A 24655-nucleotide genomic window follows, 5' to 3' on the forward strand; every position below is an offset into this window, starting at 1 on the left:
TCACAAAACTTTGCAGTCATTCACTACTTTCCAATTCCGGAATATTTCTATTACCTCAAAATGAAACCATGTGCCCATTGGCAGTCACTCCCTACCCCCTCCTCCTCCTAGTCCCTAGAAATCACAAACCTACTTTCCATTTCTATGGATTTGCCTATTCTGGGCATGGCATGTCATAGAAATGGAATTGTACAATACATGGACTTTTGTGTCTGGTTTCTTTCATTCTGCATGTTTTCAGGGTTCATCCACATTGTAGTGTGTATCAGTACTTAATTCCTGTTTATGGCTGAATAATATCCCGTTGTATAAATGTACATCCTTTTATTTTTCCATTCATCACTTAATGGACTTTGAGTTGTTTCCACTTTTTGGCTATTGTGAGTAATGTTAATATAAACATTTGTGTAAGAGTTTTTGTGTAGACATTTATTTTCTGTTCTCTTAGATATATGCTTAGGAGTATAAGGCTGGATTACAGTGTAACTCTATTTTTGGCTTTTTGAGTAAATGGCAGCTGTTTTCCAAAGTGGCTACCCCATTTTATAGTCCACCAACAATTTTTCCACATCCTTGCCAACACATTATTTTTTGTCTTTTTTGTTGTAGCCATCCTAGTAGGTAATAAGTGGCATCTCATTGTGGATTTGATTTGCATTTCTCAAAGACTAAGATGTTGAGCATAATTTCATGTGCTTATTGGCTATTTGTATATCTTCCATAGATTCTAGTCCATTAGTAGATATATGATTTGTAAATATTTTCTCCCATTCTGTCTGTGAGTTGTCTTTTCACTTTCTTGGTAGTGTCCTTGAAACATAAAACCTCCCTCGTATCTTATCAATTAAAATTCTACTCATCCTTCAAGAATATTTTTAAATTCCTTTTATTTTTTTTGATGGTCTTTTTTTAGCTTTTTCAAATTCATGCTATCTCTTTCCTTTTTTTCCATGGGCAGAGCACATGGTTAATATCTGCTATTATATTTATTAAATATTACTTTCTGGAAGTGTTCATTCTCTTTACATTTGGATTCTCAAGATCAGTAACTGTGTTTTATAGACTTTGCTTTCTTCATGGTATCTTTACTTGTATCAAGAGTATCAAAACATTTTTTTTTTAATTTATTAAATAAGCAAGAGCCAGTAGAGCTAAGACAGGTAGTCTACGTATGTTGGTGTAAGTGTATGTGAGTCTGGGGAGCATGATTAAGGTGACTTCTGCACATGAATGAACTTTTATGGAAACTGCTCTCTCCTAGGGTGGGAATGTCAAGGTAACACAATTATCCTTGGATACCCCGAAACAAAAATACCAACAGGAATTATACTACCTGACATTATTTAGTTTATTTCTCAGCTAGACTTTTTTAAGTAAACACAATTAAGAACATTCTGTTTATCAGCACACAACATAAACTCTTTTAGGCATGTTTCTAATCATATGCTCCTCTAATTTCATTTTCTTTTACTGTTCACAACTAGAAATTTGTTTTCTTTAAATGTGTGTTTTTAACCATGAGTTCTAGTGATTGCTCACTTCTCAGAGAGCTAAATGAGCATTGGTTCTCTTTCCCTTATGACTAGGTAATACTGTACTAATGAAAAACAGGGCCTCTTTATTTATAATGGCCTTGGGGTCAATTATCAATTTATCATCATGTCCTGCAGATTTAAAATAAAATATGCTGTGCAGTATAACCATTGCACAAAATTGACATTAAGTAGATTCTCCGAGTTTGGACTTAATAAAAAATACAAAGAGTGCTGCCTAAAAGGTTTCTCCAACTATAAATTCTATTAGGTAGCTTTTAATACAAGACAGTAGGAAACTGAACAACTGAATTAGAGAGAGTTTTTTCACTGCTGTTTTTTGTCTCATACATGTGAACAGTCATTGGAGGACCGTTTGCTAATTCACAGAAATAATATTTCATATCTCTTTAAGAGTAATTCAAAAGCTGCCTAGTTTTTTACTTATGTCAGTCCCTGTGTAGCTATTAAACTATTTACATCTGATGTCAACCAATTTGCATAAGACATTCTGTTAACTCTAGGGATTGTATGCATGAAATATAAAAAGCAATGGTTTCTTATGTCCAAAAAACCCTAAGTCCTTCACATTTACCAATTAATTCATATACATCAAACTCAGATCACCTTGATACCACCCTCCTAGAAGTCTGTGAGATGACATAAAGTTTTATGTTTTAGCTCCTATTGAAAATAACTCTAATTCCCGCATAAGAATGTGACTATCCATGCTGAGACTCAGGCCCTGTTTATGAGATATTAAGATCAGTGTATCCTGCCCATGTATATGTTATTATATATACAACTTAAAGCCACAGATTCGATGAGCATGTAAAGGCAGGAATAGAGTTGAAGGTTAATTGTACATTTGAGAGTGTGAGGTTGTTTGTTACCTTTCAAGGACATAGTCTACCTGCTGAGTCCTACCCAATGAAGCCTGAGGAAATTCTAAGTACTATGCGTATCAGTCCCTCAGAGGCACCAGCCCTGCTGTAAGTGCTCCATAGCCACATGTGGCTGCATTGGTTACTGTATTAGACAGCACACCTATACAACATTTCCATCTTCATAGAAGGTCCTATTGGACAGTGTTATTCCAGAAAGCAAGGGACCAATTCCTTATACTTTAAGTTCCATTACATTTTTAATAGCCCCACTTTTGAAGAGTATCTTAACCTGGGACTGGAATTGTTGATTCGGTCAATCTTATATCCTTGTCTACTCCTTACAGCTAGTGTTTTTTGGTGAGAAGAGTAGAAATGGAACAGAAAAAGGAAACAGAAGAACATAAATGAAGAGTAAGATCTGAAGATCCAATGTATTAGTGATGCCAAAGGATTTTGACATGTAGTTCAGAAGGTTTTGTCTTTTGGTTTTTTTTTTAAGGAGAAAAAATTCCACAGAGCTTTTAAAAGACCCAGTATAGAAGTAAAAGTTATATTGAGAAATTTTGTGGTAGTTTTAAATGGCTGCCAGAACAGACAGACATTATATTTTCCCAATAATCAGTTTCACATTTGTAATTTTTCATATTAATTTAAATGACAAAAATTAAAGCACAAGAAAATTTTATATATGTGTGTGTGTGTGTGTGTGTGTGTGTGTGTTATATCCCTGTCACGGGAATATAAATAAAATAATACCAGATTTCCATACTGACTCTTCTTTTATTGGATGCACTGAAAATATAACATAATTTGCTTTTAGATCCTTTCTAAAATACAATAGAGTAAAAAATGTCATTTCCAGAAAAAAAAAAATTGCTTATTTCAGAGAACTACTTCTGGAATGACATATATCACATTGAACATCTTAAATTATTTGTGAATATCATCTAGAAAATTGGTTTAAAGTAAACTTTATTGTATGTGAACTATACAGGTAATGTTCTTTCCCTTGGTTTGCCAGAAGCAGCCTAGAAGGGAATTACATTTTGTTGTACATATCTATTTTTTTAATGTGTTTTTCACTATTTACTTTCAAAGTGATTTAAAAAAATAATCATAACAATATCTGACTGCCCTGGAAAGAAATGCTTTATGTATTCACCGGGAAAGGGATAGCTTTCTTTGAAAGAAATACATTACTCATTAACCACTTTCAGTCTGGGTCCAAACTCTGGGTGCCATTATGCGAAGCACACCAACAGGTTGTACAGACAAGGCGGGTTTTCAAGCAGCACCTTCTGCCAAGCCCTCCAAAGCACGGCACACCCCAGCTCCTGTCTGTGAAGTTGATGAATGTACTTCAGACAGGGCTAGGACACGGCTCAGTACAGTTCTCTAAACGGTGATAAATGACCACCTTTGTGTGAAATGGGTTAGGTGGGAGGGCCACCCTTTGACAAGGCAGAAAATGAAATGATTACTATTGCATTCTATTGACTTGTCTGGTTAGAACAGTTGTGCCTCTTCCTAGAGGTTAATTGGACTTGAACTCAAGAAATTAAGAGGTCAGCTGGGGTCACAGTGACAGCAGGCCCACTTTTAACTTGCTGCTAATAACATTTGGCAGAAGGAGGATGAATCTGGGAATTTTAGTCTAGGTGCAGTTCAATTTCTTTAAGAGTGACGGTTTGTACAAATTATTAAACATACCTTACCTTTGTATCACATACAAAAATTCAATGTGTTTTCAGTTCTTTCCAGGCACTCTAGCATAATTGAAATTTCTTAAAACAATAAACATTAGAATGCATGTTACCTTATATATTTATTTATGCATATATATGTATACATTCATATTCTTAGAATAGTTATGGAAAACTCTCCATCAAGAAATGAAGAAGTGCTTGAAAATGACATTCTAATGTATTTACTGGAGTATTTTTTTTTTTTTTTTTACCCAAGACTAAATGCTACCCAATATAAGGAAAGCAGATTGGAGTATTTTATAGCATAAACGGTAAGGCATATCCTAATGTGTAAACTGTCTATTTCACACATATATTTGCAAGCTTCATACATTTTGATTTAGGAACATAGTAAAACAATTGGATTAAACTGCTTCCTAAGAAGATATCCCACTTTAGTCACACAGGACTTATTTCAACTTCATTGTGCTTTTCTTGATTACTTGACACTTCAGAGTTTCTCACTTCAACCCACCCTGGCACTGTCCTGTGTGGTACTTTCCACACCATTGAACCCCACAAGGAGCCCAAGTGAGGGGCAGAGTGCTTTCGAGGGGGAGGAGCGGGTATACAATGAGCCACAAGGGAACAGAGAGCCTCAAGGGAGGCTTGGGAGGAATCTTGGCAGTGTTGTCCAGATGGTGGGGAACAAGGCACATCACCTAATTAGCAGTGCTGCTCTGGCAGCTGTGTGACTGGGGCACCATGAGGAAGCAGGCAGCCCCGGAAGTGCTCATTGGTAACGCCACTCCCAGCCCTCTGCATTACAGACGTAAGTTGGTGCCAATCAGGTACATGTACTGTGTTCCTAAGAAATCTGAGTATGATGGAGAAACTTTTTGCTTCTTTGTTCTAGGGATAAACCCAAAAGAAAAACAAAACTTTGGAGATCATGTGCACAGCTCCTTTTTTATTTCAGTTTTATTGAGACATAATTGGCATATAACATTGTGCAAGTGTAAGATGTACAATGTGTTGATTGCTACACTGTTATGTTGCAAGATGATTACCACCATAGCCTTAGCTGATTCCTCCATCATGTCAATAATTACCATTTCGTGTGTGTGTGTTTGTGTTGAGAACATTTAAGATTTATTCTCTTAACAACTTTTGAGTCTGTAATGTGTTATTTTTATCTGTAGCCACCATGCTCTGTGTTAGATACCCAGAACTCATTCATGTTCTAAATGGAAGTTTGTATGTACTCTTTGATCATTATCTCATTGTTTCCCTCACTTCTACCCCTGGTAGCCATCATTCTCTCTAAATCTGTGAGTTTAGCTTTTTTAGATTCGTCATATAAGTAAAATCATACATCGCCTTTCTCTGTCCGACATTTAACTCAGCTTAATGACTTTAAGGTCCATATATGTTGTTGCAAATGGAAAAAAATATATTTGCAAACCGTATATCTGATAAGGAATTAATATCCAAAATATATAAAGAGTCCATACAACTCAATAACAACAACAACAAAACTATCTGATTAAAAAAATGGGCAGAGAACTGAATTTTTCCAAAGACATACAAATGGTCCACAGGCACAGTTCTTTTTTTCGAATAAAGCAACTTATTTTCTCTTATATGTTATGGCTTTTCAATAAGAGGCATACCACAGTAAAACTCTACGAATACTATCCTATCAAAGGATCATGGTACACCAACCAGACTCCTTTAGCCACCTTAATACTAAATGTCATTACTGCTTAACTTAATAAATTACAAAATCCCTAAAACGATCAGAAGAAATAAGCCAGGTTTTGATTTATTTTGTAGAGGAGAAAGTGCTCTGGGAGAGAAATGAGGAAGCTTACATTCTTTGCCACTTATTAAAAATAATCCTAGACAAATCATTGAACTATATTGGTCCCCATCCCCATTTGTAAAATGAGAGTATTGGTTTTACTGATCACTAAAAGCCCTTATAGATTTGAAAATCAGAGGGTCTATAGCAGTAGGTCTCAACCTTGGCTGTACATTAGAATCACCTGGGGAGCTTTAAATTGAGTTAACCTCCAGGGGTGAACCTGGGCACTGGTGTGGCTTAAAAGTTCCCCCAGGTGATTCTAATGTGCAGGCAGTGTTGTGACCCACAGCTCTATGATATCACCAAATCCAGGCCATGCCTATAACTATTACACTACTCACATTTATCGAGCACTTAATACAGGCACTGGGCTTGTCATCAATTATATAAATTATGCAATCATTGCAACCTGCTATGAATTGGGTATTATTAGCCCAATTTTACCCTGCTTTACAAATGAGGAAACTGAGGTTTATCGAGGTGAAGTAAATCAGCCAGGGACACTCGGCTAGAGAGTGCCAGAGTCAGCAGGATTTGAGCCTGAATTGGATGCCAGAACCCATGCTCCTAACTACCTCAGTTTGCAGCCTAGGAGCAGCTGGTCAACCTCTCCACTAAAGAAGTTTCAGTCAGTATTGCAAAGACATCCTATGGCAACCTTCCACAGGCATCTCGTGGAAAAAAAAAAAAAAATGCTGGGAAAATCTCTTGCTGGCTGTTAACAGTCATCAATCCTCCTCAGCTGTGTTGCTGCTCTTTGTGCCAGGAGGGTAACCGACTTGCTTTACTAAATCCTGACTCACTTTAGAGAGAACTGAGCGTCTGCCATCTACCCAGCCAGGATGCAACTCAGAAAAGCACCAACTCATATTTGAAGTTAGGCCCAGGTGGGGACAAATGGATATGGGCACCCATGTATCAGTGCAGAACTCTCACAAAGGAAAGTGAAGGTAAATTCCTCTTCTTTGAACCATAATGCCTCTAATTTATACTGCGGCCTATCAACAAAGCATTAACATGTATTTTACCACAAGGCCTGATTGAAGGGAAGACAGCAGGCCCCAGCTGCCATATATTTATATATACATACATATGTGTGTGTGTATATATATAATCAATCTTTTAAAATAGGGTTTACCAAAATAAAACTAATAACTTTAGGACATAGAATCATGCTTTAAGTGATAAAACTAGCTCATTCATTTCACAAATATTGTTTAAATACCTTCTATGTGCCTATCCCTATACTAGGCACTGAGGTAATTGCAAAATTAGGATGTACTCCAAGTTGTAAAAATTCTGTCTCGTTAACTGAAACATGTATGTTAATATTTTTGCCAAGTTTTTTTTTTTTTAAAGATTTTATTTATTCATTTTGACAGAGATAGAGACAGCGAGCGAGAAAGGGAACACAAGCAGGGGGAGTGGGAGAGGAAGAAGCAGGCTCATAGCAGAGGAGCCTGATGTGGGGCCGGATCCCACAACGCCGGGATCACGCCCTGAGCCGAAGGCAGACGCTTAACCACTGTGCCACCCAGGCGCCCCTTTTGCCAAGTTTTAAAACAGACTCTTTGGTCACTGTATCAATGAAGTCTGGACTTCTTTGCTTTGTATATTTATAGTTCTGCTGTTTTCTGAGAATTCACAGTGCTTCACACTCTTTCACTGTGTCATTAAAACTTCACAAAATGATGTTCTGGTAATAGCATTTGTATATTTAAATTGGGAAATTGAATTATTGTTTCCTTGTACTTTAAAGAGAAGAGAGAAAATGCCATTTGGATGTGACTAATGTTTAGAGAAGGTGGGGGATAACAATAGAAGTCTGTCTTTCTTTCCTTCTGTTTTCTTCACTTTCTTTTTCCCCCTCCCACCCCAGCCAATTGAGTACTTGTAATTATGACCTGGAGGACCTTTGGAGCAGGAAGAATTTAGATGTTTCAGGGCATTAGCAGAGATGGAGTGAGCACATAAAGAAAAAAGAAGGAAGCAGAGGGAGACATTGAAATAACTGGACTGTTGTGAACTGAATTGTGTTTCCCCCACCAAAAAAAAAAAAAAAAAAAAAATTCATATTAAAGCCCTAACCCCTCACGCTACTCTGGAGATAAGGTCTTGAAGGAGGTAATTAAGGTTAAATGAGGTCATAAAGGTGGAGCCCTAATCCAATGAGACTGGCATCCTTATAAGAAGGGGAAGGGCCATCAGCACTCTCTGTATTTGCACAAAGGCTGTGTGAGAACATAGCAAGAAGGCAGCCGCCTGCAAGCCAGGTAGAGAGCTCTCTTCAGAAACCAGCTCTGCCTGCACTTTGATCTCCTAGCCTTCAGAACTGTGAGAAAAATTTCTGTCACTTAAGCCACCCAGTCTGTAGTATCTTATTATGAGAGCCTGAGCAGACCAATACATGGAGGAAGGCGAGGTGTATGTGGATGAATGAAAAATTGCCCTTGGCAGGGTGCCCAACATGACTGTTATGGAAAGGAATGTCTACTGTGAAATTGAAAGTTTTTTGTGTGCATGCACCATGGGATTCCTTCTGTGACCCCCACGTCTTCAATGGGAACTGCTAAACGTCTGTGTGGTCATGGTTTACCTCCTGCTTTATTCCTGGCATCCAAGAGGCAGAGTTTCACACCTAGCTAGATATAATGCAAACCAGGAGCAGCATATACAAAGAGGGGCCTGGGGACATCTGGTGCCCAGGGGAATGCAAGCCGGGGAGAGGGGTGACTTTGCAGAAATTTGGAGGCAGCATTCTCTAGACCTAGAGATGTCTGTGCTAAAATAGAGGTTGAATGCCATTAGGAACCTCAAAAATCCTTTCTAATTTAATCCCTTATTTTAAAGATGAAGGAAATGGAGCCTTGAATCTTGAGGGCCGAGGTATTCTTGCTCTTCATTCTTGTCCAGCTGGAAAATGACAAAGTTTTGAAACTCCCAATTTGGTGCTTTTTTGTTTTACTAAAAGAGTTCTTCTGTTTTATATATATATTTTCCCCCAATCTCTAGCCCTGTACTACCTCTTGAAGCTTCCCAGTCTTACTTTGATTTGAAAATTCATACAAAAATTATACTCAGTGTTGTTTGAAAGACAAGATGAGGTTATTGAATAAGAAAGTGTCTTGAACATTGTAAAGCTGTGTAAAATGTAGGGTGTGTTTATTTCTTATTATTCAACTATGTAGTAAATTCATATAAATATGTTCATTTTTGTCTGATGAGAGAAATCAGATTTTATTTTAAAATCAGAAACTGTTCAGACTGGAAAAATACATTCTCTTAACTAGTACTTGACACAGTATCACTGATTTTTGTCAGAACACACATAAACACACACACACACACACACACACGCAAACTTCTAGTAGAAACATGCCACTGATGAGGCACAAAAATAGAAAGGTACCGACTCTACAGTTAAACAGGCTTAAGCTAAAAGCTAAACCCTAGTTTCTTCATTTAGTAGTTGCTTATCCTGGAATACATTCCTGAACATCTCTGTGCCTCAGTTTCCTTCTCTGTGTAATTGGACCAACCACTAGGTTACTGTGAGGACAAAACAGAGATAAAGTGTGGTTTCACAAGTGCCATTTATAGAAATACATATTTGTGTAATCCTTGAAGAAATGACTCACCAATGACATGGGAAAGGCAGAATATTGCCATCACAGGGTTGCCTGATAGACGAAAGAGAGGACACACATAGCAAGCATTAGTTTCTTTTTTGGAATATTACTCAGCAATCAAAAAAGAATGAAATCTTGCCATTTGCAATGATGTGGATGGAGCTAGAGTGTATTATGCTAAGTGAGATAAGTCAGTCAGAGAAAGAAAAATACCATATGATTTTACTCATATGTGTAATTTAGGAAACAAAACAGGTGAATATATGGGAGGGCGAAAAACGAGAGAGGAAAACAAAACATAAGAGACTTTTAACAATAGAGAACAGATTGTTGATGGAGGGAGGTGGGCAGGGGATGGGCTAGATGGGTGAGAGGGATTAAGGAGGGCACTTGTGACGACCACTGGGTGTTATATATATAAGTGATGAATCACTGAATTCTACTCCTGTTAACTAACTAGAATTTAAATAAACATTAATAGAAAACATTAGTTCCCTTTTGTCTTTTTGAAAACCAGTCTTAAACAGATTTAATTTTGTGAAGTGAGAGCTTTTTTTTTAATTACATTCAGAATTATATTAAGAGTTTGTTTCCTTTATATTATTAAAAGAAACAGGTATGAGAAATAAACAAGGCTAGGATAACAAATATATATTTGTCAAAGTGGGTTTCCAGTCAGTCCTTAAAGCTGTTTACCTCAGTAAAGAACTGGCTTACGACTGCTCTGATTTTCTGTCAGGGGGATTGTGCTAATGTTAACACAGCTCCGCTGGGTCTGGCACATGAAAAGTGTGGCCCCGAAGGGTGAATGCAATTTCTGAAAGGGAAAGAATAGAAGGGCTTTTAAACTCTCCAGTTTCTAGTACACGTGAGATCATATTGGATGTGGTACAGACATTGCTTTGCCCTGAACAGTGGAGCAATTCAAAGACTTTTATATTTTTGCATCACAAGTACCAAAGAAAATATTTACATTTTAATCCATTGCATTTTTAAGCTTTTTAGTGGACATTAAGAATATAGCAATTTTGTCTCAACCTGAGTTAATGTAAAGACAAAAAATTGTAAAGGTAAACATTTATTTCATTAAATGTTTTTATTTCATTGGAGATTTAAACAAGAATATCCACAAGTGAGTGGAAAGGTAAACCAACTTTTAAACACTGAAACAGTAAAAAAGAAAAAAAAAAGAATTAGAACAAAGATATTTTGTTCTGTATATTAATTGATGCTTGGGAGCAATTTAATTCCTGACTGGCTTTTAGATACTCAGAAATTCCTTTCCTTGTACACTACTTAGCATTTGATAAGGATTCTGACATGTTGGACATGGTTTTTAATTGAGAGTGATAAAGAGATTTTTAAAGTACCCTAAATGGTTTATCTAAACAGGAATATTAATTTTGGCAATGTAAATGTAAAACCAGAATATTAGGACACAAAAGACCCATAGCAATCTAAATCCATAATATTCTTAAATATTATTTCTTTTTCTCAGTATAAGAATGACCCCTTAAGGTAACGTTTTAGAAAATAGTGTTGCTATACTTATGCCAGTTCGTGCATCAAAAGCCACTACTAAAAACTAAAATGTGTTTGCCATTAATATTAGAAGATGTATATCTTGTTTCTTCAATATCATTCCAGCCTTTTAACCGAGAAGTTAATTAATAACACTCTAGGAAAGGGGTGCCTGGCTGGCTCAGTCGGTGGAGTATACGACTCGATCTCAGGGTTGCGAGTTCAGACTCCACATTGGGGGGTGTAGAGATGGCTTAAAAAAACCAAATCTTAAAAAAAAAAGAGAGAGAATATTTTGGGAAAGTGTTAAATATACTACTGTTTTAGATACTTTAAGGAATAAAAAAATCAAAGAGCAAAAGGTAAAATGAGGAATTGTCTTGAGTCAAATACATTCCAAGAAATAATAGAGCCAACCAGAGTTAAGACTTAGAAAATAAAGTAGTTCTCAATTGTATCCACAGCCACTAAGAACTCCCTTGTCACTCCAATGGACACGATATTCCAAGTAAGTAAGTAAGTAAGTAAGTAAGTAAGTAAGTAAGTAAATGTAGGATAGGCTAAATAAGAGTATGTGGAAATAGGCATAAAAATCAATTTTGTAATACTGTGCAAAAAGTGGGCATGGATTCCTTCATTGAATTTCTTAGAGGCTGTATAAGTCTAGGCTGTCAGGATAGAAAAGAAGTTTTCATTCCATAAATATAAACTATGAAAGGATCCAATCTGTTCAGTGGAAGAATTTATCTGGAAAAAATAAACTGAATCTTTATTGAGAGTGTTACTTATATTGACAGCAATATGTTTGTTAAAGTTCAGAAGAGAATCTCTCCATTAGATCATCTGAATCGGGATTTGAAGCAGTTTTTCACTAGTGAAAGGTCACCACAGTAGCTGCCTGTTGTTTTCAGGCTACCTGGAACCAATGAGTCCTTTCAAACACCCCACAATTTTCATGTAAGAAATTACTTCTCTTCCACTGTGTTCAATTTTGGGAGGTTGCCAAATCGAGTTGCTGGGTCCTCTCTCCAGGGAAGTCTGGTTTTTGAAAAATTCTTTTAGAACCTCTCACCACCTGTACAGCCATATGGATTTTTCTCTCTCAAGGGCTGAGGAATACAAAGATGAAAAAAAATGGCCGACATGTGTTTCTTCATTTCAGCTACAGATCAGTTCCTGCTTTTGAACCCTAGGGAGTTGCCTGCTTTTTCCAAAAAAAAATTTTTTTTCGATTTTATTTATTTATTTGACAGAGAGAGAGCACAAGCAGGGGGAGCAGTAGAGAGGGAGAGGGAGAAGCAGACTCCTGGGGAGCAGGCAGCATGATGTGGAGCCTCAATCCCAGGACTCTGGATCATGACATGAGCCAAAGGCACTTACCCAACTGAGCCGCTTAGGTGCCCCAACAGTTGCCTGCTTCTTTAGTATTCCTTTGATATTTTAAGTAACTCCATATTCTTACAGTGATTTTTCTTTCGGCCAAGAGTGAGATTTGTTTTTTGCTAGAAACTAAGAGCCATAAATACTAAGAGTCAACAATGCAGTTAGCGTAATTCTTAATCCTGAAACTTTCTAGGCCAACCCTATGTATTCGTAAATTGAGACAATATTGGGCCAAGAGTTCAATCTGGCAAGGAAATGATCAAACATCACCCAGTTTCTGGTACCTGTGATATCCTGCAAATGATCCAGGCATTGCTTTCCCCTATTATATATTGAATGCATGTCATGTGCCAGGCTGTATGAGGAGGACTGGGTATGAATTACATCTTTTAATCCTATAACGAACTTATAAAGTAAGTCCAAGCAATGACCATTTTGCTTATAAAGAAATTGATACTTAGGGTATACTTAGAGAGTTTTCCCAAATCTCACAGCTAGCAAGGAGCAGAGCTAGATGATATAATTACCTCAGAGATTAACTAAAGAAAGTACAATCGATTTAGAAAGATATATGGATAAAGTTTTCTCCAGAATCTTTCCTTCCACTGTTTGAAAGACAAATGCTTCTCTCCAATTCTTTCTCTTTCCTTCTCTGAAGATAGATCTCTTTTCACTTAACTTCCAGATTACCTGACTGGTCAATGACCACTAATGTCCCAAACTTCTCAACTGAGTGGATCTAACCCATCAAAAATTCTGACTTGGGGGATTTCATTTTTTATTCCTTCATTTTCTCTTGGGTAATCATCTGCTCTAAAAATATTTTTTCAATTCCTAGACCTGGGGAGAAAGAGATAATAAGTGCTTTTGGTGCTTGTCCTAGGCCATGGAGTTCATTCCAACTTTTATCAATACTCAAGAAACTATTTTGATGTTCCAATCTGCAGAGTCGCTAGAGTTATTTTTATTTGGTTTTGAACACAGATGAGAAAGAAGTGCAATTTGGTGTGTTCTCTCAAAATCATACATTTTACCATCTTTCAAAACCTCCACTCTTTACATGAGTTTGTAGAAGAATTTACCATTTAAATTAATATTAACCATGGCTAGAAGAATAGCCTACAATAAGGTAATTCTCACATTCCTCAACTGTCCAGAGAGGACACCATTGAGGCCACTGTTGTCCCTAGTATTCAGATCCCCAAAATGATAAGTGATTAACGTAACTTTTTTTTTTTAATAGAAGAAAAAGAGGATCAGGTAGAAAATCATCTAAAAGGAAACATATATTTAAGAATCTCTGAAGTTGACATTAATTTTATTGTAGTTATCTTTCCCCCCTGAATGCCTATGCATATGTTAAATGATTCTGAAATTTAAATATCTTATGAACATGCAATATTAAATGTATCAGAAAAAGTGAACCCTTGGGTGCCTGGGTGGCTCAGTCAGTTAAACATCTGCCTTTGGCTCAGGTCATGTGGGATCAAGCCCCACATCAGGCTCCCTGCTAGGACTTCTCTCTCTTCCTCTACTGCTCTCCCTGCTTGTGCCCTCTCACTCTCTCTCTCTCCTTGTCAAATAAATAAAATCTTAAAAAGTAAACCCTTATCAAGACCATTTAGGAGCTCATTGAGGAATAGACCAAAAAATTGATCTTAGTAACTCCAAGAATCTTTCAATTAATTACAGAAAGCAAAAAAAAAAAAAAAAAAAAATGCTTTTCAACCCATAGCTTTATATATGGCTTATTATAAGATACTACTCCTACAACGTATAAACTAAATCAGTTGTTCCACAGATTACGTCTAAACAGTTTTTAGAACTAAAGAAAGCTATGGGTTTTCTGAGCAGTCCACTTATGTTGGAAAAGGGATTGTTGATACAGTACCCTCAGGATTATCACCAAGAAAAGCAGATTCAAATATTGGGTAGAGCTCTCCAAACTTCCCAGTCAGGAAGTTGTGGTCACTCTTCTGTTCCTTGTTGGGAATGAGAAAAGTTTCAGCAAATATCAACATCAGCTGAATGACATCACCTAAGGACTTTTCCAGATGGGACCAAGGTTACCTTCAGGTTAAGATGGCTTTCCTTTTCTCCTTATGTTCTGATTAACTAGATGAGCCTTGATAATCAGCACAGAATACAAAATATTAAGAGATGTCAAGACAATGTCAGGACAAATTGATCCCTTTTTTGTTTGTTTTTGAAGCATTGTTCAAACAGCTTTCACTCTAGCCAGTTATTCCATAACTGTCTAATATGACAATGGACCAGCATAAGATGCTCATTGAGAGAACCTTTTGATTTTTTTTTGTAGAAATGTAAATGAACTTGGAAATTAGTAAAGTAAAACCATGTTGCTGTAAAAGTGATGGTGTGAATCATTATTCTGGGGAAATGCCTGTGGTCATGTCAATGCATCAGAACATTTAGCATCACCTAATTCATCACCGTTGTTGAGGACAGAAAATGCACTTCTTCCAGAAGTATAACCTCTTAGTTACTTTCTCTTGACTATTTGAGTTTTATTAGTATACTGTCCAAAATCTGGTGATATTAATGATAGAATGGTTTTTTAAGCAGGCTGTAATGTTCAATGGACTTTCCTTATAATCCTCCTTCTGTAGTTGTAAGTTAAGGACTTTGATATTAACTTGTTTCTTCATCAGTAAAATAGGGGTACAATACCTACTTAATATAGTGGTTAAAAGGCTTAAATTAGATATTGAATGAAAGCATTCATTATATATCAGATATTTAATAAATTACAGTTTTATTTCATTATTGTTTATACCAGACACTGGGAGTTTTGGAATCCTTATATAAGAACTATGAATTTTCTGTAGTGATGCACAGAGATTTCAGTTGTCAGGAGGGTTAAGCTATGTATCTCTTATGTGTCCCAATCACAGGATTACTTGGAAGAGTCAGGGCTGGAATTGCTAAAAGATCCATTGGTGGAGCCAAAGGCCAGGATACAGCTTTAGGGAAGCATGAATTAGTCATAATAATACTTCATTTGGATAGGGGAAGAGGTGGAGGCTTCCACCAACCCCATCCCCACTCAATTGCAATAGTTAACAGCATAAATTAATAAAAATAAGTTAATAAAATTCAACAATAATGTAAGAAGAGAAATGGAGGTATTGAAATAAAACAGTGAGAGAAATATATGCATTTAATAAACCCAGGCATTATGCTAGTGAAAAAGCCAATCAAAATATTACATTATTCATGATTCCCTTTATATACCATTCTCTAAATGGCAAAACTATAGATGGATAACAGGTTGGTTAGTGGTTACCGGGTACTAGGCACGGGGGCATAGGGATTGGTGTAGCATAGGAGATTCCGTTTGTGGTGATGAAACAGTTCTTTGTCTTGACTGTGGTAATGGTGCCATGGATCTATACATGTGATAAAATTTCTCAGAATCACACACACATGCACACTCAAGTGCGTATAAAAACTGCTGAAATCTGAAGTCTGAATGTCTATATTTACCAATACTGTGTAAATGTCAATTTCCTGGTTTTAATATAGTGTTATAGTTATATAAGATACTACCATTGAAGAAAGTTTGTTGAAAAGTGCATGGGGGTTTTCTGTACCTGGGTTTGCAAGTTTCTGTGAGAATATATCTATTTCAAAATACAAAGTTTAAAACACAAAAAAGAGGATTGAAGGAATGATCACAAAAGGCCTAAAATAAAATGGAGAATTCTTAATAATTATGCAGCAAAGCTCTTTAAGCATAAAATCCATAAAATACAGATTTGATTATATGATTTCTAAACATCTGCATTTCCAAACACACCATGAATAGATTAAAAAAATCAAATATAAACTGTGAAAATTATTTCTGGCAACATTTATAGATGAAGTGTTCCCAATAATATATAAAGAGCTCTTATTGTTAGAAAAGCCAAAACTCCCCCACAAAATGGGTTACAATATGATAGTATAACTAACAAGAGATAAGAAATGTCAAATAAATTAGGTTAAATAAATTATGTCATTTCTTTACCACAGATCCATTAAAACTGACACTGTAGAAGTATCTTTATTAACATAGGAAGATATTTGCAATTTACTAATAAATCAAAGAGTAGGTGATATAGAAATATACTTTAATAGAGACTTCTTATTTTCTCTTTAATCTTTATCATTTAAAGTTAGCAGTTCCAGTATTTAAATTATATTTTGAGTTATATGAGTTCTGTAGTTTATTTTTAAAACATTAATTATATAGTCAAGTTTTCCTTTAATTTTTTAAAAATTCTTAGCATAAATGAAAACTTAAAAAGTCATGAACATTCAACATTACAGAAATACATAATATAGAAAGTAACCCATCACCCAATAAAAACTACTCTCAAAAAAAAAAAATCCTATGGCATTTTATCACAGAAATATACTAAATTGAACTGAATTAACACTGAATATATAAAAGAAAATAAAATTCACTTAGTCTTTTTTCCCAACACACATGAATATCAACCCTAAATATTTGCCGTGTTCAGTTAAATTAATACTCTATACATTTCTTTAGATCTTCTAAATGCAAAGCACTGAATAAGTTCCAAAGGAGTAAACTCAGTACCTTCCACACAATAATGATACTATAATATAATTGCAATCATTACAATAGAAAAAAATAATGAAAATATTAAATACCTTCTAGTAGCAGAAATTCTTACTACAGCTTCTCTTGATTGAATAATAAAAAGCTGGTCTAAAAGAAAAGAAGTTCACACTCATGGATATTATTGTTCTCCATTATAAATTGTCTTCTTTTTTTACACAATAAAAGATCATATGCTGTGGAGACCATGCTATAATCGTTGAGTATGAAATAATACAAGAATTTTGCAAAGTAGCATTATAACAGCATATTTTTCATTAGTTTCATGATGCTGATAAATATTCATAAAAGGTTTAATTTAGAATACAGCATCATTTATAAAAGGTTAACTTGGTGATTTGCCACATATTTGTGGACAATAAATATCTTTTCTATCTACCTTTATGAAAAGAGTCTGTAACCTTTACTCTAAGTTTACAGTACCTGTAGCTAGCTAAAGTTTGCATGCTTTTATAATGTAGAAAAAAATATGATATTTAAATAGCATCAATTTTCTTATCTTTCATTAGCCCAAAATATATTATTTGTTAATTTAATACTAAATATTTTGGTTGTGATATTCATTAAAACAAGCTTATCCTTACTGATTTGAGAAGTATAATACTGAAGATTTGGAAACATTAACAAAGAAGCAAGAGAAAGAAACTATAGATTTTATAGTTAATACTACTGAACCCTAAAATTTTCTGATAATAAACATTTAATTCTTCAAACGTGTCTCATGCTTTTTCACGTGATTTTTTTTTTTTTTTAGAGACAGATGTGCACATGCAAGGGAGGGAGGGGGCAAAGGGAGAGGAAGAGAATCTTAAGCAGGCTCCTTGCCCTGCATGGAGCCGGAAGTGGGGCTGGAGGCAGGGCTCCACTTGGGGCTCCACACTGGGCATGATCTCATGACCCTGACATCATGACCTGACCCAAAATCAAGAGTCAGAGGCTTAACTGACTGAGCCCCCCAGGCACCCCTCACATGATTCTTTTTTCTGTGGTTCTATTATCACAACATAATGAATGCTCAGGAAATATTTCTACAAAACCTAAAAAGAAACCCTGAATAGAATGAATGTGAATCCTGTGTCTATTATCTCACTGAAATATTCACCTCTCAAAACAGTTGCTGTAACAGATGCTACATTGGTATGAAAAGATGTGCCCTCTGTTCCTTGTGAATATTTGCAAATTAAGCTAATAATGATATTGTATTGAATGGCTTTTCCAGAGAGCTGAATCTGATTCCTCACATTTTTTGCAGGGAGGGTTTTTTTTGTGCATTTTTTTTTAACCATCATTCTACTCTCTTTTTAAAAATAAAAGAAAAACTGTTACTGTTCAAGATGACTAAGGAAGTCCGTTTGGGTCATGGGAGAAATGTGACCCTGTGGTTCTAGAACAAAAGTACAGGCAAGGAATGCCCTATACAAACAAGATCTGTTGTTTTGCCAATGGAGAGTAAACTGACATGGCGAAGGTGAGTTGGTTTTTTATCCCTTTCATAAATACGCAGCCAATACATGGGCTATTTGGAAGGTTTCTTCTTCTAGGAAATCATTAAATTATTCATTAACCAACTTATTAGTTGTTAATCACTGTGCTAAATACTGAAAATGCAAATGTAATTAGGATATGATCCCCATCTTTGTAGAGTGTCACAGAGGTAGGAGAGGCAGGCAGCTAAGCAATTTTTTGCAGTACATTATAAGTGATAAGGAAAAAAAAGTAAAAGGTACAGTAATAAAGACTGTAAGGTAGTAACAGAGCACATGAAAAAACATACCTCTAGTTGATAGTTGGGGAGCAAAACAATTCTATGCAGAGGATGCAACAAGCAAAACCTAATACCCACCCCCACTCTCCACCCCCACCACATACCTGTCTTTATTAAAAGTACAAAATAATTTAAAATTATTAATTTAACCTATGTTTATTAAATGCTTATCATATTCTAGGCATTGTATTTTTTTATTGCCTAGAAGTAACAAGTGATAAGGGAAAGCATACACATGCATTTCTACAAGATTTAATCTAATGAAAATTTTAAAAAATGTCACCATGTGATTGATCCAGTCTACTGTCTCTGACATTGGCTCCAAGGAGCATGATGTGGCTGTTTTGATATTGAAGTTCTGGGAATATCTCTGATATCCACTAGTTTCCTTCAGTAATCTTCATGATTATCAGAAAGGTTCAACAAAGCTGGTCTGGAAAAATGTTAATCTGACCCTGGAACAGAGTCATTATGCTAAGCAAGATAAGGAATAGTTCCTATCTGGGAGTTTTAAGGAAAGAGACATTAATTTAGAACCTAAAAGGATATCCATACTGAGGAGAAAACATGGTAAATATACCTAAAGTACCCAGAAATACTGTTTCCTGCTTTTACTTCTAGATCCCAAAGGAATTCCTGCATGCTCAGCCACCTTGTTTCCCTTCTTCGTCGTGATAGTTCATTAAATTGTCCAATTTTATTTGGAAGATAGCTGAATTTTTACTCTACAACTTATCTTTTTGAGATAAGTTTTGTGATTGTATTCCCTACTGGAAAAGCAAAAATAATTATCCAATTTCAACAATAATTTTAATCATTCAGGGTCAGTTTTATCAGATTTAGCATTGAAGCAACTGTGAAGAAATTTAAGAAAACAATTGTCCCGATGTACGGTCAAGATAAAAAGGAATATTTTCTCCTTTGTACAACATTAGAGACCAAACTTGTTTAATAATGAAGACTTCCACATTGTCTAATATTACTAGAGATTGTCCTGTCTTTGGCAACCTTACTGTATAATCTCAGTTCTCTTTAATATGGATATTTACCAAGGTTTTCTTCAAAACAGACCAGTTTTAATATGTATGGAACATGTGTTACCATCCATAATCCCTCTTCTCTGTGAAGAGAAAATTTAAAGACAAGTTAAAATTGTAAGACAAGTTTTATTGTGATAGCTAATCTTCAAAGATGTCCACACGATTGGCCATGCCTGCCTGTATTTGTGTTCTTCAGTGCCTCTCCTTTAAGCTGGTCGATGCTGTAACAAGCTTAGAGCTAATGCAGTGCAACAAAAATGATTCTGTGTGACTGTCAAAGCACATTAGAAGAAGACCTGCAGTTTTTGCTTTGAAGTCTTGGAATGCTTGCTTGGGAAGCCAGCCCCCATGTAAGATGATGCACTACCATGATACTGCCAGGTTGCAAGGAAACATAGGCAAGTATGTGGAGAGGCCTTGGCAAGAGCCAGATGCCCAGCTAACCCCTAACTTCTCCAGGCATCCCAGGCTAAGTGCAAGATGTGAGTGTAGAAGCCATCCTATCATCACGGCACTGGACTGGGCCATTGCTCAATTTCAAACTCCTGGGAGACTCCAAGAACTGACCAGCTGAACCCAGCCAACCTGTAGAATTGTGAGAGAAAGAGTAAATTGTTATTTTAGGCTGTTAAGTTTGGGGTGCTTTATTTTATGGAAATAGATAACCAATATATTTATTCCCTGGAAAAATTGGTTTGTTGCCTTTACTGATATATTCATTACTGGTTACTTGATGAAAAGATTAAATACAGAGGGGTTGAATTTTACATGAAGCACTATTTTAAGGGTAAAATTTTTATGTCCATGCATAAGCAAGAACTTACCCACCTTTTTGACTTTCAAATAATTTTATTTCTCATTTGCTAAGCATTTTGGCACTAGCAGAAACACCACAAAAAGGGCTTCGAAAATTGTTTCTCTTATTTCTGAAAAAAGATCAAAATGTGGAGTCATTCATATAATAAATGCAGGTCTCTGCCAAAATTGATTCTCCACTTAAAATGTATCCAAACCTTCAATTCTTACTAAGGAACATATCTTTCTTGGAACACTTAGTTTCCCACACTTTCCAGCCTACAGTAGCAGTTGGTTTACTTATCAGGACAATTTACGTCACTTGATTACTGAATAAAAGAATTCAACACATAATGATATGCCAGGCACTACAGTGGGCGCTGGGAATGGAACAGTAAACAAAGTTGACTTGGTCCCTATTTGGAGTTTACAGATTAGTGGAAAGGACCATCACCTGAGGTTTCCAAGTTTTCCCTGTTCATGGACCTTGTATTTTCTAAATGAGTTTTTTCATGGTGCTCCTAGACAAAAAGAAGTACCTAACATTCCATTTAATAAGTAGTGAAGTCCAAACAATTTAATAGGTTTTTTTTTTTTTTGCTTCAACAACTTACTGCATATAAACAGTACACATAAATTTAAAGAAAAAATTCATTCTTACATAACTACAATTACTCAGGACTTAGGCACCACACAGTTTCTCAAGTGTTGGAATCAGATTGGACACTACTCCCCTCATTTGCTGTTTTGCATTCATACGTAGTGCTTTCTTTGTATTACAGGAACCACTGAGAACTCAGCTTCCTAAGGATAGAATCACGTTTTATCTTTAGCACCATGTAATATAGAACCTGTGACTATCTCGGATTTCTAGTTTATATGGTTCCAGCAGATACCAAGGATCACTGTGTTTCTTTCAAACTTTTAAAATTAAAAAAATAATTTAATATCCTGGGGTGCCATTGTGAGTTTACTGAAGTGCCTTGGCGTGCAAGCGTATGCCGTTTGGGGACCAAAGAAAAGACAAAGAATGCAGAATAATATAGCCTGGCTGCAATGTCAGAGTTGGGTACTTACATGCATTCCCCTCCCAAGTTCAGCACAAGTCAGCTACCAGATTAAAATTTGATGTAAATTGGCTTTATCAAAATAATAACCCAGCAAAGATTATCAATACTCTGATGTATTTGTGGGTTGGCAAAATCCTATCTACCAAATTCATGAGATCTGAAGGTCAATTATATCTAAGTAGAGTTTAAAATTAAATAATTAATTGGTTGTAACAGGAACTATAAATGCAGAAACAAGGTTATAGAATTCATATAGAATACACATTTGTCCTCTGGATATAGCATGTTTTATCTTTTAACCTGAAGAGTAAAATAATCTTTCTTATATTTCAGAAATTCACTGTGATTGTGGAGATAAAAGTCCTCTCTGATCAGATATGGTACAAAGAGAAAAAAATCTCAGAACTTTTATAACCCATTTATTATATATATATGGCATATAATATAATAAACATACAGATTATAAAATACCCTGTACCTACTTGGAACAAACCAGTCTTTGTTATCCAAAAGATAACTCAGATTTTTATCTACAAAATAAGATATAAGGATTTTATCATTATACTAAAAAAATTAGATGTACAAAAATCTCAGACAAGGCCCTTTACGTATCTTTATATTGTATCATTTAATAAAGAGAATGATTGTGAAAAAATAGGAAATAGTTCTATGAAATATCAAGATAAATTTACTTATATTTCAAGAGCACTTATTACGTATCAGTCTTTTAACATGTATTCACAGCCAGCAAGAAAACATTTACTATTGTTAACCAATTGAATTGTCTGGAGCAGAAATTGCTCACTGCCAGTCCACTGGCCGTCTTCACTTAATGATGTTTTCTGGCCTACACCCCTTAGAAATTTTTGAATGTAAAGTTAGCATTTAAAATCAAGTTTTTTTCAAAAAGAAGTCTGAATAATGAGTTCCTTATGTACAATGGAAGATCTGGTAAACGGGGCCTTGAAGGAACAATCTGATGCTATGTGGGGGTTTGTCTTTAAGTGGGCAGTTCACTCTCCAGTTCTGTTCCCTATTTATAGCCTACTTATTTAACTTATTCATAATTTATGCCTGGGCCTGTAAGCATTTGAGTTTGCAAATGCTGCTAGAAGATAGCTGATTTATCCAGATAATGCCTAAATCATAAGGGTAATCACAGAATGATGATAAATGTTTTAACAGAGGCCAAAGAAAATACTCTTAGTTTTACAAATAAAACCCATAAGTCAGCTTTCTTCCCCCACCCCTCTGGAAGAAGTGCAAAGAGAAAACAATATTTAATGCGTCTCCTCAATCACAACCAAGTTTTATAAACTCAACTTGTCGTGTAAACTTCTGGTGAAGGAGACTTTCAGGAAAGTGATTAATGAGAAATAGTGATCATGTAGAAAGTTTAATAAAGTACATAGATTAACTATGGAAATCTAAAGACAGCTAAAGGCAAATATTTTCCAGTAAAAATTTATTTAAATTATGAATTAAATAAAATATATGAAGATAGAAAATTGCAAATGACTAAAAGTAAATAAAAATGCCTCACCTACTCTCTTTATGAAACCTACCACCCATTTTAAATATAATATAGCATGTTTTAATTCTATCACTTACTTTTGTATTGTTATTTCTTTTAAAAGCAGTTTGAGGTGATTCATAAAATTTAGTACAAGGTAGAACAGGGTCTTTAAAATGCAGAAAGACATAGAGCATTAGGGGATGAATAATCGTCCTAGTTGATTTAGAATATTGTATTTCTGCACTAAATTTAGAAATAAATGTCTTAATATCTAAAACAAAAATTTAGGAGAAAGGAAGGAAAAGAGGAAGAAAGAAACTTGGTAAATTATTCTTTCTGTGGTAGGAAGAATACATATTTATCTAAAGAAACATTCCTGCATAAAATTCAGAGGTAAAGGTTACATGTGGTGCCTTATTTATAAAGAGGTTTGGCTGTATATTAAAAAACAAATAATGATAGCTTAAACAAGTATAGGCAATATTTTCAAATGGTCTCCAAGATTCCCATTCCCTGATGTATGTTCTCTATATAACCCTCTCCACTTGAGTGTGGGTCTAGGAATATAATGGATTTTAATTCCATGATTAAGTTGTACTGTATAACCAAGGCGAAGGGATTTTGCAAATGCCATTAAAGTACAAAATCAATCCACTTTGAATTTATCAAAAGGAGATAATTCTTGGAAGGAATGATCTACTCAGGTGAGCCCTTAAAAAGAACTGGACCTTTTCTAAAAGAAGAGACTTGGGATGCCACACCAGAGCACCTCCTGCTGGGACAGTCTCCAAAATCTGAGAGCTATCCCTGGCTGATGATTAGCAAGAAAATGTAACTTCAGTGCTACAACCACCATGACCCGAATGCTGCCATCCCAGGAGTTGGGAAGAGGCCTCAGTGTATTATAGGAGATTGCAGTCCCAGCCAATGCCTTCCTTGACTTCAGCCTTGTGATAGTCTGAGCAGAGGACACAGCTTACCCGTACTTGCATTACTGTATTTACCCATAGTAAGTGGGTACTCTCTTAAACCACTAAGTTTATAGTAAATCCATTATGCAGCAATAGAAAACAAATACAACACATAATTTCATTTCTTTTTCACCTAAAAGCACCCTGAAGATGAGTAGCCCAGGACCAATGTTATCTGACTCAACAGGATCCGGACAGCTCTATGACTTTGCCATTCTTCCTGTGTCACCTCATGATACAAAATGGTGGCTGGAAATTCCGCAATCACATCTACTAGTAAATAGAAGGAAGAAAGAGCTTAGAAAAGGGCACATCCATTCCTCTTTAAGAAGTCTTTGTGCTTTTA

This window comes from Ailuropoda melanoleuca, chromosome 3 (assembly GCF_002007445.2).
Source record: "Ailuropoda melanoleuca isolate Jingjing chromosome 3, ASM200744v2, whole genome shotgun sequence".
In the NCBI taxonomy this organism is placed as follows: Eukaryota; Metazoa; Chordata; class Mammalia; order Carnivora; family Ursidae; genus Ailuropoda; species Ailuropoda melanoleuca.